The sequence below is a fragment of the Schistocerca americana genome, chromosome 6, assembly GCF_021461395.2.
Source record: "Schistocerca americana isolate TAMUIC-IGC-003095 chromosome 6, iqSchAmer2.1, whole genome shotgun sequence".
Taxonomy (NCBI): domain Eukaryota; kingdom Metazoa; phylum Arthropoda; class Insecta; order Orthoptera; family Acrididae; genus Schistocerca; species Schistocerca americana.
The window spans coordinates 524306814-524321077 of NC_060124.1; the positions used below are offsets into that span (position 1 = coordinate 524306814).

Here is a 14264-nt window from a genome sequence, read left to right on the forward strand (position 1 = left end):
GGCAAACATATCAGCAAGTTAGAGTTCTCTAAAAGCTGTTGGCTGGTCATAGAGTGCATGGACAAGAGCCTGTGTATGTCTCTAAAAGTGATGACCTCTGACAGTTGTCAAACTTCTAGCTTTGTCTGTCAACTTTGGTGGTGTGCCTTATGGCTGCATGCCCAGAGCTCATGTGTGGATCTATGTGAGTCACTGCATGCATGCTTCTGCAGCCTCACATTTGTCCTCAGAAGATACCTGCTTAGCAATTTTGCACTGAGTTTCAATATCATTATTTAAAGCATGTATTCCTCTTTCCCTGCTTTGTTTCCTGCATGTTTATGTTCTCTCCTCTTTTTAAGCAAATTCATTATCTCATGTGATATCCAAGGATTTTTACTGGGTCTGGTAGTTTTACTGATTTGATTCTCTGCTGCCCTCACTATTTCATCTCTCATGGCTATCCATTCATCTTCCACTGTATTTCTTTGCCATGTTTCCATCAGACGTTGCTTAGTACATCCTTTAAAACTTTGAATGATGCCTGCTTCTTTAAAGTTATCCAGTTCTCATCTTCTTAATTTTCTACCCTCCTGCAATTTCTTCTGTTTTAATCTGCAGTTGGTAATAAATTATGGTTAAATTCCACATCTCCTGCTGGAAGTTGATGTTATATAATCAGTCTGAAAACTTTTGTGGTGTCCAGTTCTCCTCCATGAATAAAACCTGAGTTCATTGTTCTTAAATAAAGTGTTTGCAAAGATTAAATTATGCTCTGTGCAAAAGTCTACCAGGTGGCTTCTCCTTTTATTCCTTTCCTACAGTCTGTTTTACTACTGTCTTCCCTTTTCTTGCTGTTTGTAGTATCAGATTAATCTCCCATCAGTCACCCTGTTGCTTGCATGACTGTGTATTCATGTAAGGCCATAAACAAAATGCAAAAAGAAACACGATTCAACTGACAAGGGGACACATTTTCATTGATTGGGAGCCCAGTCTTGATTTCCGATGCCCACTGCAATTACAATTTCTTTCCTTTGGCTCAACATTCAGAGTCACGCAGTCGTCATCTACTATGGAATGCTGTATTATGTCACCAATTCTGCGACAGATCAAAGCCTATCCTGGTTTATGTAATGAGCAAGCCTTAGTCCTCAATATTACATAATGAAGCGTGGACACCCAACACCTTTTTGCATACTCATGGTTTCACAATCCTTCAACCATTTTCCTTGGTACTAACAAAAATGGCATGCAAACAGCTTACCAGCTTTCCTGTTAGGGGCACTCATTTCCAGGCATTGGATCACAACAATCTGCACTTCATCAAATAATTTAAGAGTGAAGACAACAATACACCATACAGTAGAGGTATTGAGTAGTTTACAGGAATATAAATTAGGTTTAAAAATTCGCTAATACTTGGATGAATTCTTTTTCTCTCTTGTCTATCTCAGTGATTTCTTTTATCTCATCATACATTGTTTACCTCTTCATTTGTAGAGCTAGCTGAAGAGAGAAGACCAAAGTGTAATGAACATTGATGTAGGAGGAAAATAAATTAAGTCTTTTCTGAAGGTATTTATCTGGAGTATAGTCTTGTATGGAAATGAAATATGGACAATAAATGGTTGAGGTAAAGAGTTAGTAGAAGCTTTTGAAGTGTGGTGGTACAGGAGAATGCTGAAAATATTTTTAACCCTCTCTGCTTGGGCCTCATAACTTACTTTTCTGTCCAAATAGCAAAACTCACCTCCTATTTTAGTGTGTCCATGTTTTTCATTGAGCACCACAGATGAAGAAATTGAAATTATATTTCATGAGAGAAGACGTTATTCATTGATGTGTGCTATTGGAGAGATACTGAGTCAAACTGAGAAGAAAAGAAATGTATGGAACAATTTGATTAAAAAAAAATGGAATGATCAGATGGTGTTAGCCAGGAGTCCACACCAGGGAAGTTCAGCCACACAGTTGCAAGTCTCTTCAGTTGACATTACATTGGGTGACTTTTATGTTGATTACAATGTAATGATGTGGACAACACAACATCATGTGTCCAAGTGGAGAAAATCTGACCTGGCCAAAAACTGAACCCAGGCCTACTGCATGACAGTCAGATGCACTGACCACTCATCTAAGGGGCATACTGATTAAAAAAAAGAAATACCTGGTTGATAGGACACATTTTTAGGCATTTGGTCACATGTAAAGGCTGTTAGTGGCACCAAACTTGATGCCCAGACACTCACTGAAGAGACAGGAACTGAAATTGAGGGTGGCAAAGCAAAAGCAGGAATTTTTAACTTCATTTTTAAATTTTCCTCTACAAAGGAAAATCCAGGAGACCTGTCCCTATTTAATATCTGAACTTCTGAAAAGATGAGTGAAATAGATATTAGTGTTAGTGGCATTGACAAACAGCTGAATTCATAAAAACTGAACAAAGCTCTAGGTCCTGATGGAATCCCTGTTAGTTTCTATACCAAATTTATGGCTGAGTTAGCCCAGTAGTGTGAAAAAAACACAAGTCAAACTTGTTTGCAAGAAGGGTAGTAGAAGTTATCCACAAAACTACCATCCAATACCCTTGACATAGATGTGATATAGAATGTTAGAACATATTCTGAGCTTAAATTTAGTGGGATATCTCGAACATAATGATTTCCAGCTAACTGGCATGGGTACCAGAAACATAGATCATGTGAAAGCCAACTCACACTTTTCTCACATGACTTGGTGAATGCTTTGGATCAAAGTAGTTGGGTAGCTTCAGTATTTCTTGATTTCTGAAAAGCATTTGACTAAGTACCACAACAATGCCCATTGTCAATTAAGTAAAATCACATGGGGCTTCAAGCAAAATTTGTTGCTGGATTGAGGTTTTCTTGCTGGGGCAGACGAAGCAAGTTACCTCGGATGGAGAGTCATTGACAGCTGTCGAAGTAACTTTGGGTGTGCACACGGAAGTGTGTTGGAACCCTCATTGTTCAAGTTGTATATTAATTATTTTGCAGACAATATTAACATCAGACTGCAGATGATGCAATTATCTACAGGGAAGTACTGCCTGAAAGAGGCTTGATAAGATTTCAAATTGGTGCAAATATTGGTAATATGCTTAAAAATGTTGAGAAATATAAAAGTGTGCACTTCCCAAAACAAAACCAAAAATGTATGATCCTACGACTATAGTCAGTGAGTCATGGCTGGAATCTACCAACTAATACAAATACCTGAGTGTACCACTTTGAGGGATACAAAATGTAATGATCACATAGGCCCAGTCACGGGTAAAGCAGGTGGTAGAGTTCAGTTTATTGGCGGAATACTGGGAAGTGCAAATCAGCCTACGAGGGAAATGCTTTCAAATAACTCATGCGACCCAGCCTAGAATATTACTCAGCTGTATAGGACCTGCACCAAATAGGACTAACAGAGGATATTCAATGCATGCAGACAAGGATGGCATGAATGGTCACAGGTTTGTTGGATCCATGAAAATGGAAATGAGCGTTTGGCGTCATTGGCTGGGAGGCCCCTTACGGGGCAGGTCTGGCCGCCTTGGTGCAGGTCTTATTATATTCAATGCCACATTGGGTGACCTGCACACCAGATGGTGATGAAATGATGATGAAGACAACTCAGCACCCAGCCCCTGAGTGGAGAAAATCCTTGACCCAGCCTGGAATCGAACCTGCCCCCCTTAGGATGGCAGTCCATCACCATGACCATTCAGCTATTGGGGCAGACTGTTGGATCCATGGAAGGATGTCTCAGAGAAGCTGAAGAAATTGAATTTGCAGACTCTTGAAGTTAGATGCAAACAATGCTTAGAAAGTCTATTAACATAGTTTCAAGAATGACTTTAAATGATGACTCTAAGAATATACAACAAGCCCCCAACATATCACTCCCATTGAAATTATGAGAGCAAGATTAGATTAATTACAGCATATGCGAAGATATTTATACAATCATTCTTCCCATGTTCCATACATGAAAGAAAAGGAAAAATCCTTAATAACTTTTAGAGTGGGATGTAGCCTCTGTCATGAACTTCACTGTGATCTGCGGAGTGTACATGTGATGTCAGATGTACAGGTTGGTGCATAAGTTCAAAGTGATTTTGTTCAGCGTGTTGGTATCCTGGTTGCTATGGGTTTATTTATCACCTTAATATATATATATATATATATATATACATATATATATATATAATTTTTTTTTAGTTCACTGCTGCTATTTGAGATTACATATTGTCATTTTGCCATTTGGAGATAGTGGAGATGTGATCACTACAAAACGGAGTACCAAGTGGGGGTATCAGAACATATCCAACACATTCTTACATTTGAGTTTAGTGGTGGGGTGACAGCAGTGGATGCAGTTACAAACATGTGTGCCATGTATGAGGACAATTCCATTGGGTTGTTACTGCTGCAGAATAATAGCATGACCCAGTTACTCCCACTGGTTACTCACAAGTCATAGTTACTCCTGCAGGTAATCAGAACTCATAGTTAGACCTGTAGGATACTTGCAAGTCATAGTTAGTCCTGCAGATTACTCACAGTTCATAGTTACTCTGGCTACTTACTTGCAAATCATAGTTACTCCTACAGGTTCCTCACATGTCTTAGGTACTCCTGTCGACCCCTCACATATAATGATTATTCCAACAGCATTCTTGCAAGTTATTGTTACTCCTAGAGGTTACTCACAAGTGATAGTTACTGCCACTGGTTACTTGTAAAGCATCGTTACTGCTGCAGGTAACACACAAGTCATATTTTCTGCTGGTGTGTACTTGCCAACTATAGTTTCACCTGCAGGTTCCTAAAAGTCATAATTAGCTTCACATTTCACTCACAATTCATAGTTACTCCCACAGGTTACTCATAAAATGTGGTTACACCTACAAGTGTCTCACTAGTCATAGTTGCACCTTCAGGTTTCTCGCAAGTCATACATTTTCCCAGATGTTATTTGTAAGTCATAGTTAGTCCAGTAGGTTACTTGTAAGTTGAGGTTACTTCTGCAGGTTACTTGTAACTCATAATTACTCTCAAATGTTTTTTCAAATCACAATTATCCCAGTAGGTTGCTCCCAAGTCATAGCTATCCCTGCAGGTTACTCACTAGTCATATTTAGTTACCACTGTAGGTTCCTTGTATTTCATAGTTATTCCCACATGTTACTCACAATTCATAGTTATTCCTGCAGGTTACACACAGGCCGTATTTGGTCTTTCAGGTTACTCACATCTCATAGTTATGTCTGCAAAATAATCACAATTCTTAGTCACTCCTGAAAGTTAGTTGCAAGTTATAATTGCCCCCACACATTACTTGCTAAACATAGTTACTTGTCTAAGTCAGTCACAAGTCACAGTTATGTGCAATAGGTACATGTAAGTCATATTTATACCCATTAGTTAGTCACATGCTGTATTTACATCTGCAAGTTCCTCACAAATAAAATTAATTTCGATATTTATTTGTAAGATGCAGTTACTTGAAAATATTACTTGCTGTTCATAGTTAATTGTGTGAGTTTGGAACAAGCCACAGCTAGGCTTACAAGTACCTGTGTGTCATAGTTAATACTGCAATTTACCCATGTAGTGTAGTTACCCCCACAAGCCCCATGAAAATAATAGTTGTATTGTGCATTCCATTGTTACTGAAGCACCTCATAAATCATAATTTCTAATTATAAGTCATAGCTCTTAACACAGGTTACATGCATATTAATGTGACTGCAAAAAGTTACCTGCACCTCATAGTTACTCCAGCAAGTTATGGGCATGACATGGTCATATCCAATTTTATCCAATATCACAATTACTGCAGCAAGATTCACAAAAGTCACCTGCAAGGCATAGGTCCTTCTGAAAGTTACTCACAAACCACTGTTACTACCATGAGTTACTCACAATGCATAGTTTCTCCCAGAAATCTCTCAAAATTCATAGTTTCCCTTACATGTTCTTCACAATTCATAGTTTTTGTACAAGTTGCTCACAATTCATACTTTCTCCTACAACCCATTCACAATTCATAGTTTCTCCCACAAGTACCTCACAATTCATAGTTACTCCTGCATGATACATGCATGACATAGTCACTCATTCAAGTTATTCACAAATCATTGTTGCTGCCACTGTTTATTCACAAATCATAGTTACTCCCACAGATTACCCACAAATCACTGTTACTCCTGCTGGTAACTTGCAACTAATAGTGACACATGTGGGTTACTCATAAATCATAGTTTCTCCTGCATGTCACTCGAAATTGTAGTCACTCCTACAGGTGTCTCCCAAGTGTCAGTTATTCCCACAGTCTGCTTGATGGAGATAGTTACTCCCACAGGTTACTCAAAGTTCATAGTTTCTCCCACCTGTTTCTCATAGGTCATAGTCACTTCTGCTGGTTACTTGTATGTCATAGTTATGTCTGCAGTGAATATGCAGGTCATAGTTTAACTTGCAGGTTACTCGTAAGTCATGGTTACTCCCAGATGTTTCTCACTAGTAATAGCTAAACCTGCAAGTTATTCAGAAGTTGTAGACATTCCCTCATGTTACTCGAAAGTTGTAGTTACCCCCACAGGTTCCGCGCAACACATAGTTACTCCTGCAAGGTTTCTTGCAAGTTAAGTTGTTCCTGCATGTCTATTGCAATTCATAGTTAGACGCACAGGCTGCTTGTAAGTCATAGCTTCTCCCACAGGTTCCTCCAGCAGGATACTCACAAGTCATGTTTACTCCTAAGGGTTAGTCACTTCTCACTATTACTCCCACAGGTTACTTGCAAGTCATAGTTAATTCCCAGGTTACTTTCAAGTCATAGTTATCTCTCAGGTTCCTTGCAAGTCATAGTTTCTCCTGCAGGTTACTCACTTGCAATAGTTACCCCAAAAATCTCTCTCAAGTCATAGTTATCCTGCAGGTCCCTTGCAAGGCATACTTAGTTCCTCAGGTTATTTGCAAGTCATAGTTACTCCCACAGGTCACTTGCAAATCATTGTTATTCCCACAGGTTAATTGCAAGTCATAGTTACTCCAGGAGCTACCTCCCAAGCTACTGTTGTTCCTGCATGTCAATTGCAATTCATAGTTAGACGCACAGGCCGCTTGCAAGTCATAGCTTCTCCCACAGGTTCCTTGCAAATCACAGTTACTCCCGCAGGTAACTCACAGATAGTAATTACTCTTGCAGGTTATTCACAAGTCATAACTACTGCAACAAGTTACTTCTAAATCATAGGTACTTCTGCAAAATAGTCACATATTTATTTATTTATTTATTGTTCCGTGGGACCACATTTAGGAGAAGTCTCCATGGTCATGGAACGAGTCAATACATGAAATTATAACACGATTGTAGAAACAGATAAAATGAAATATAAGAAACATATTCAGGCGACAAGTCATTAGTTTAAATAAAGAAAATCAAGAATGTAACACTGGAATTTGCTTAATTTTTTAGCTCTTCCAGGAGCTCCTCGACAGAAAAGAAGGAGTGAGCCATGAGGAAACTCTTCAGTTTAGACTTAAAAGTGTTTGGGCTACTGCTAAGATTTTTGAGTTCTTGTGGCAGCTTATTGAAAATGGATGCAGCAGAATACTGCACTCCTTTCTGCACAAGAGTCAAGGAAGTGCATTCCACACGCAGATTTGATTTCTGCCTAGTATTAACTGAGTGAAAGCTGCTAACTCTTGGGAATAAGCTAATATTGCTAACAACAAACGACATTAAAGAAAATACATACTGTGAGGGCAATGATAAAATTCCCAGACTATTGAATAGGGGTCGACAAGAGGTTTTCGAACTTACACCATACATAGCTCGAACAGCCCGTTTTTGAGCCAAAAATACCCTTTCTGAATCAGAAGAATTACCCCAAAAAATAGTACCATATGACATAAGCGTATGAAAATATGCGAAGTATACTACTTTTCGTGTTGAAATGTCACTTATTTCAGATACTGTTCTAATGGTAAATAAAGCGGGATTTAGTTTCTGAACAAGATCCTGAACATGGGCTTTCCACAACAGCTTACTATCTATCCGTACGCCTAGGAACTTGAACTGTTCTGTCTTGCTTATACCATGCCCATTCTGTCTGATTAAAATGTCAGTTCTTGTTGAATTGTGAGTTAGAAACCGTAAAAACTGAGTCTTAATGTGATTTAGCATCAAATTATTTTCCACAAGCCACGAACTTATATCCTGAACTACATTATTTGATAATGTTTCAATATTACACACAAGATCCTTCACTACCAAGGTGGTGTCATCAGCAAACAGAAATATTTTTGAATCACCTGTAATACTAGAAGGCATATCATTTATATAAATAAGAAACAGCAGTGGCCCCAGCACTAACCCTTGGGGAACGCCCCATTTAACAGTGCCCCATTGGGACTGAACATCATTACCACTCTCAATATTGCGGAGGATTACCTTCTGCTTTCTGTTCTTAAAGTAGGAGGCGAACCAATTGTAAGCTACTCCCCTTACTCCATAATGTTCCAACTTCTGCAGTAATATTTTGTGGTCAAAAGCCTTTGTTAAATCAAAGAAAACACCTAACGTTCGCAACCTTTTATTTAATCCGTCCAAAACCTCACAGAGAAAAGAGACTATAGCATTTTCAGTTGTTAAGCCATTTCTAAAACCAAACTGTACATTTGACAGCAAATTATGTGAATTTAAATGCTGCAGTAACCTTGTATATGCAACCCTCTCGATAACTTTAGCAAACACCGATGGCATAGAAATAGGTCTATAATTGTCAACATTATCCCTGTCTCCCTTTTTATAAAGTGGCTTCACTACTGAGTACTTTAATCGGTCAGGAAACCGACCACTCCTAAAGGAAAAGTTACAGATATGGCTAAGTACTGTGCTAACATACGTGGAACAATACTTCAGTATTCTGCTAGATACCCCGTCATATCCATGAGAGTTCTTGGTCATTAGTGATTTAATTATTAACTCAATCTCCCTCTTGTCAGTATCATGGAGGAGCATTTCAGGTAACAGTCTCGGAACACTTTTTTCTAAGAGCGCTATATGACTAGGTTTCTATTTAGTTCACCTGCTATATTCAGAAAGTGATTATTAAGTACTGTACATATATGCAACTTATCAGTAACACGGACATCCCCACTACGCACTGATTCTATATTCTCGACCCGTCTCTGCAGACCAGCCACTTCCTTTACGACTGACCATATGGTTTTAATTTTATCCTGAGACTTAGCTATTCTATCTGCATACCACATACTTTTTGCCTTCCTAATGACTTTTTAAGCACCTTACAATACTGTTTGTAATGGGCTGCTGCATTTAGATTTTGCTGTTACTAACGTTTTGATATAATTGCCACTTTGTTCTACAAGATATTCTTATCCCTTTAGTCAGCCACCCAGGCTGCCTGTTTGTGCTAGTACCCTGTTTTGAACGTTCTAACGGAAAGCAACTTTCAAAGAGCACGAGAAAAGTCTTGAGGAAAGCATTATATTTATTGTCTACTGTATCAGCACTATAAACATCTTGCCACTCTTGTTCCTTGATAAGGTTTACAAAAGTCTGTACAGCAACTGGATCAGCTTTCCTAAAAAGTTGGTAACTATATTTAACATGTGTTGCAGCACAAAAATCATTTAGACTTAAAATTTGTGCATCATGATCTGAAAGGACATTCACCTTTTTGCTAACAGAATGCCCTTCCAATAATGACGAATGAACAAAAATATTGTCTATGGTTGTTCTACTGTTCCCTTGCACTCTCGTTGGAAAGAATACAGTTTGCATAAGATTATATGAATTAAGGAGGTCTACCAGCATCCTTTTCCTTGCACAATCACTTATACAATTAATATTGAAGTCACCACATATAACTAACTTTTTGTACTTCCTATAAAGTGAACCAAGAACCTCCTCTAGCTTTAGCAAAAATGTTGTGAAATCAGAGTCTGGGGATCTATAAATAACAACAGTAAGAAGTTTAGCTCCACTAAATTTAACCACACCTGCACAACATTCAAACACCTTTTCAGTGCAGTACTTTGAAACATCAATAAACTCAAATGGGATACCGTTTTTCACATACATGGCTACTCCCCCACACCGCAAAGAGCTCCTAGGAAAGCTGCCAGCCAACCCGTATCCTGGTAAAGGAAGCCTCTGAATTATCTCCTTATTTAAGAAGTGTTCAGATATACCAATAATTTCAGAGTCAACATCTATAAGCAGTTCACTAACTTTATCTCTAATACCTTGTATATTTTGATGAAATATACTAATTCCCTCATTAATCGGATACCCAAGCTTTGTAGAAAGTGGTTTCTTTGTTAGAGAGACTTCCCTTAAGCAGGAATACCTATCAGCTGACTTCAATCTAAAAAAGGTACAGCTCCAACACCCACAACTACCGGAATTTTCCCATGAGTGATCCCACCACCCCCTCCTATGCTGTCACCTATAAGTTTTGCCAACCTCCCCTTCCCATACCTGTTGAGGTGCAGGCCATGTCTAGTGAAACCCGTCCTGCTGATAGACTCCACCGACACCACTGAAATGTGACTCATGCCTTCTGTCATCAGCGCACCCCCAAGTCTCATGTTATTACGCCTGACGGCTGTATTAAGATGGAGCCGATCGTGACGCTGAAACGGTTCCACGAAATGCACATTCGTGTTGCCAGTCTGAGTGGCTATCTTTTCCAGGTCACCATCTATGTCATACTCCCCATCCCTATCAATACTATTACCAGCCCCACCCACAATCACTACCTGATCCTCTTTAGTAAAACCCCTACATAACCCCCCTATGTTAAAAGTCACCTGAGCCAATCCTGCATTAGGCTTCACAATGCTGGTGACCTGGTACTCACTCCCCAAAACTTCCTGCAACCGCTGGCCTACACCTCTACCATGAGAACTACCTAACAGCAGAACCTTCTTCTTTCTCTTAGACTTTGCAACTGTCCTAGCCACTGTAACTGCTGAGGTCTGCTGCATACTCCCTACATCTACAGCTACTAGAGATTCCTCTCCACTAGACTCTGACAGTTGGTCATATCTATTACAAACACCAATAGTAAAACTATCTGAAAATCTCCTTCTCCTAGCAGATCTCTTGCCAACAGCCAGATCCCATTCCCCAACCCCCTTCTCCCTCCTCATCCTATCTAGCTCCTCCTGTGCGTTTTTCAACTGCACCTGAAGGGCACAGATCTTACGCTCCTGCTCCTCTATCAACTTACTCTTGCTACATAACCTGCAGTTCCAGGAGAGGATCTCACCAGAATGCCCACTGGCTTCCCCACTGGATTCCCCCCAGTGAAAATACTTCGAACAAGTCTCACACCGCAATCCACTACTCACGAACCTACAGCAAAGCCCACACTTCTCACTCATGGTAAAATTTTACAATTATTGAAACAAGAAAACAACTTTATCTAAGAAGATGTTAAAAACTGACTACAATAATCACAAACTTGCTCTACAAGGGAAGTAAATATTATTATTGACAGTATTAATCAACAACAAAAGAGAATATAACAAAACACTAACACAGAAAGAAAATCAAACGTCTAATGACAGTAACGAAACTGAAAGCAGTTCGCAAAAATTTCTTCTGAAGTTATTTCACCGGAAAACACCAAGAACACCGGTTGAAGACTACTAAAGTTCCTAAATAAAATACTATACACAAACAATTAATCAGTACTTAGCTTTCGATGCGCTGCTACAGCTTCATAGTTACCCTTGCAATATATTTGCTGGTCATAGTTACTCAAGCACATTACTTGCAACAAATAGTTTCATACGTCCCACCATATTTATTTCTACAAACACCACAAAATTCATAATTAGACCCCCTTGTTAGTTGCATCCAGTATTTACACCTGCAATTTGCTTGCAAATCAAAGTTACTAGCAATAGTTATTTGTAAGTCGCAGTTACTCACAAAAAAGTTTTGCAACTCATAGTGAATTTTGCAAGTCTGTTGCAAGTCATAGTTGGTCCTTCAAGTTACCTGTAGTTCATATTTACCCCTACAAAGTACTCATAAAAGCATAGTTACCCTCAAAAACCACCTGTAAATACTAGGACTAACATTTAATCCATAGTTCCTCACATAATTGCTATGTGTAAGTAATAGCTCCTACCAGAAATTAACTGCACGTGAGAACTACATCCAAAGCTTACTTTCAAGTCATAGTTACTCCAGCAAGTTATTAACAAGGCATAGTTGCCACTGGAATTTACATCACATCATAATCACTGCTGCAAGATTCATACGAGTCATACATACTCCACAAGATTCTCACAAGCTTTAGCTACTCCCATGAGTTACTCGCAAGCCGCAGTTATTTCTGCAAGTTACTCGCAATTCACAATATCTCCCAGAGATACAGTGCAATTTGTAGCGTTGCTCTTGGGAGACGAAAATAAAAAGAACTGTTACTTTTTTTTAATGTCGAAAAAGTGAATATTTTGGTGGGCCACTTGGCAACAGAATCAGGGATTTATTACGCTATTATAATAACATACGTTGACCATTAAATACCTGAATAAGAGCAGCATATTGATATATATATTTGAGATCGTTCGGAAGAAACATCATTTCTGTGCATTTTTATAGTCGCGTAGTCATACCCGGATCAACACTAAGGGACCAGAAGATTTATAGACTTTAAAAGAAATGCAACACTACACAAAAAAGTTGGTTCAGAAATAATAGGAAAACGATAATGTTCCTTCTGCCTCATGCTGCGTTCGGCCCATCAGCGTGATCGTAATTTCTGATGATGAAGTAACACAAACAATAATTATCATTCGGTTAAATAAGGAGATGGAATCATCAAGGTTAATTTACGAAAATAAGCACACTTATCTTTAACACACTTTTTTTTAATGTTACGTACTTTTTCATATTAAATTACAATAGATGACCATTGTGGTTAAATACTTTATACATAACAGTCAAAATGTCCTCTTGACGCTGTCTGTTCGATATCAGTTACAAGAAACTACATGTTTTCTGATTGGAAAAAATAACAATTAGCATAATCACTCAATATTTTCACATAAAATATAAAATACAGTTGTGGAACGCAGCAAGTCCGAGTCCGCCTTTCATAGAAGACAAACAGTAAAAGGTGAGGCGCCAAAAGCCTCATTTGTTTTTTTTTTTTTTTTTTTTTTTTTTTTTTTTTTTTTTTTTTTTTTTTTTTTTTTTTGGTGGTGCTGAAGTCGATCAACTTCGTTGATTTTTACTTCTATAGGGAATGATGGAAGGGGTAAAAATTTTCTCTTTATTTATTTATTCTTCTTTCAGCTTTAGTTTGGGCACACAGAAGCGTCCTTTAACTCGCTGCTTTTGGTGTGTGTTTGATAACATGTGTGTAGAAGTGCTAAAGGACGATATGTCCTTAAATTATGGAGAATTACGTAGGGATATCATTTACGGAGGCTCAAATACTATCGCCTTCGGTACTTTATATTTGTGGTTGCGTAAGGGTTCTACCGCCCCTACTGTGGTGAGTTGTGGTGTACTGTCACGTATCATGTCCAACTTCCGAAATAAGGTTCGTGCCTTCTCCTTGACCTTGTCTGAGAGGTAAGATTCGCTTAAGGCTCAAATGAATGTCTTGATTTCGGATCCACCATTGGGCTCCTGTGATCCATCGTAGGCATCTGCTTTGTACAACCTGTAACTGCTTGTAGTTCGTGGCACACGTAGTACCCCAAGAGGTCGATCCATACAAAATGGATGGTTCGACTGTGGCATGGTACAACTGGAGTTTCGTGCGTTGGCTGAGGCATGAGCTCTTCAGAAAGGGGAGGAGAGCTCCCAGCATTTTGAGGCCAGACGTCTTCTTCTCCATAATGTGATGACTATACAACAGTTTGGCGTCTAGATGCACTCCCAGGTATTTTACAGTTGTTGCCCAGGGGAGTGGCTGGTCTGATATCCGCAGGCGGTCATTGACGATGGGTCTCCGACGTGTGAAGACAATAACTTTGGTTTTTCCGCATTGACCGTTATTTTGTTCATGTGGGTTCAGTGGTCCACTAAATCTAGTTGCGTCGCCATACTTTATCGTAAGGCTTCTCTATATCGAGAAAGACTCCAGTAGTATGTCGTTTCTTGTTGAAATTGTCCTGGATAGATTCCGTGATGCGCAGTAGTTGTAACTCAGCCGATAGCTTCGCCTGGAAGACAAACTGCTCCGGTCGGATGATGTTGTGTGCCAC

The 14264-nt window shown here is 39.0% G+C and overlaps 1 long non-coding RNA gene across 1 annotated transcript in view; it reads right to left on the minus strand.

Annotated features, from left to right (window-relative positions):
• LOC124619888 overlaps nucleotides 1-14264 on the minus strand; it is a 41972-nt gene that overhangs the window by 12528 nt on the left and 15180 nt on the right. Inside the window, exon 2 of the long non-coding RNA XR_006980159.1 lies at nucleotides 5186-5260. This is a non-coding gene — a long non-coding RNA (uncharacterized LOC124619888). The remainder of the gene's footprint in view (nucleotides 1-5185; nucleotides 5261-14264) is intronic.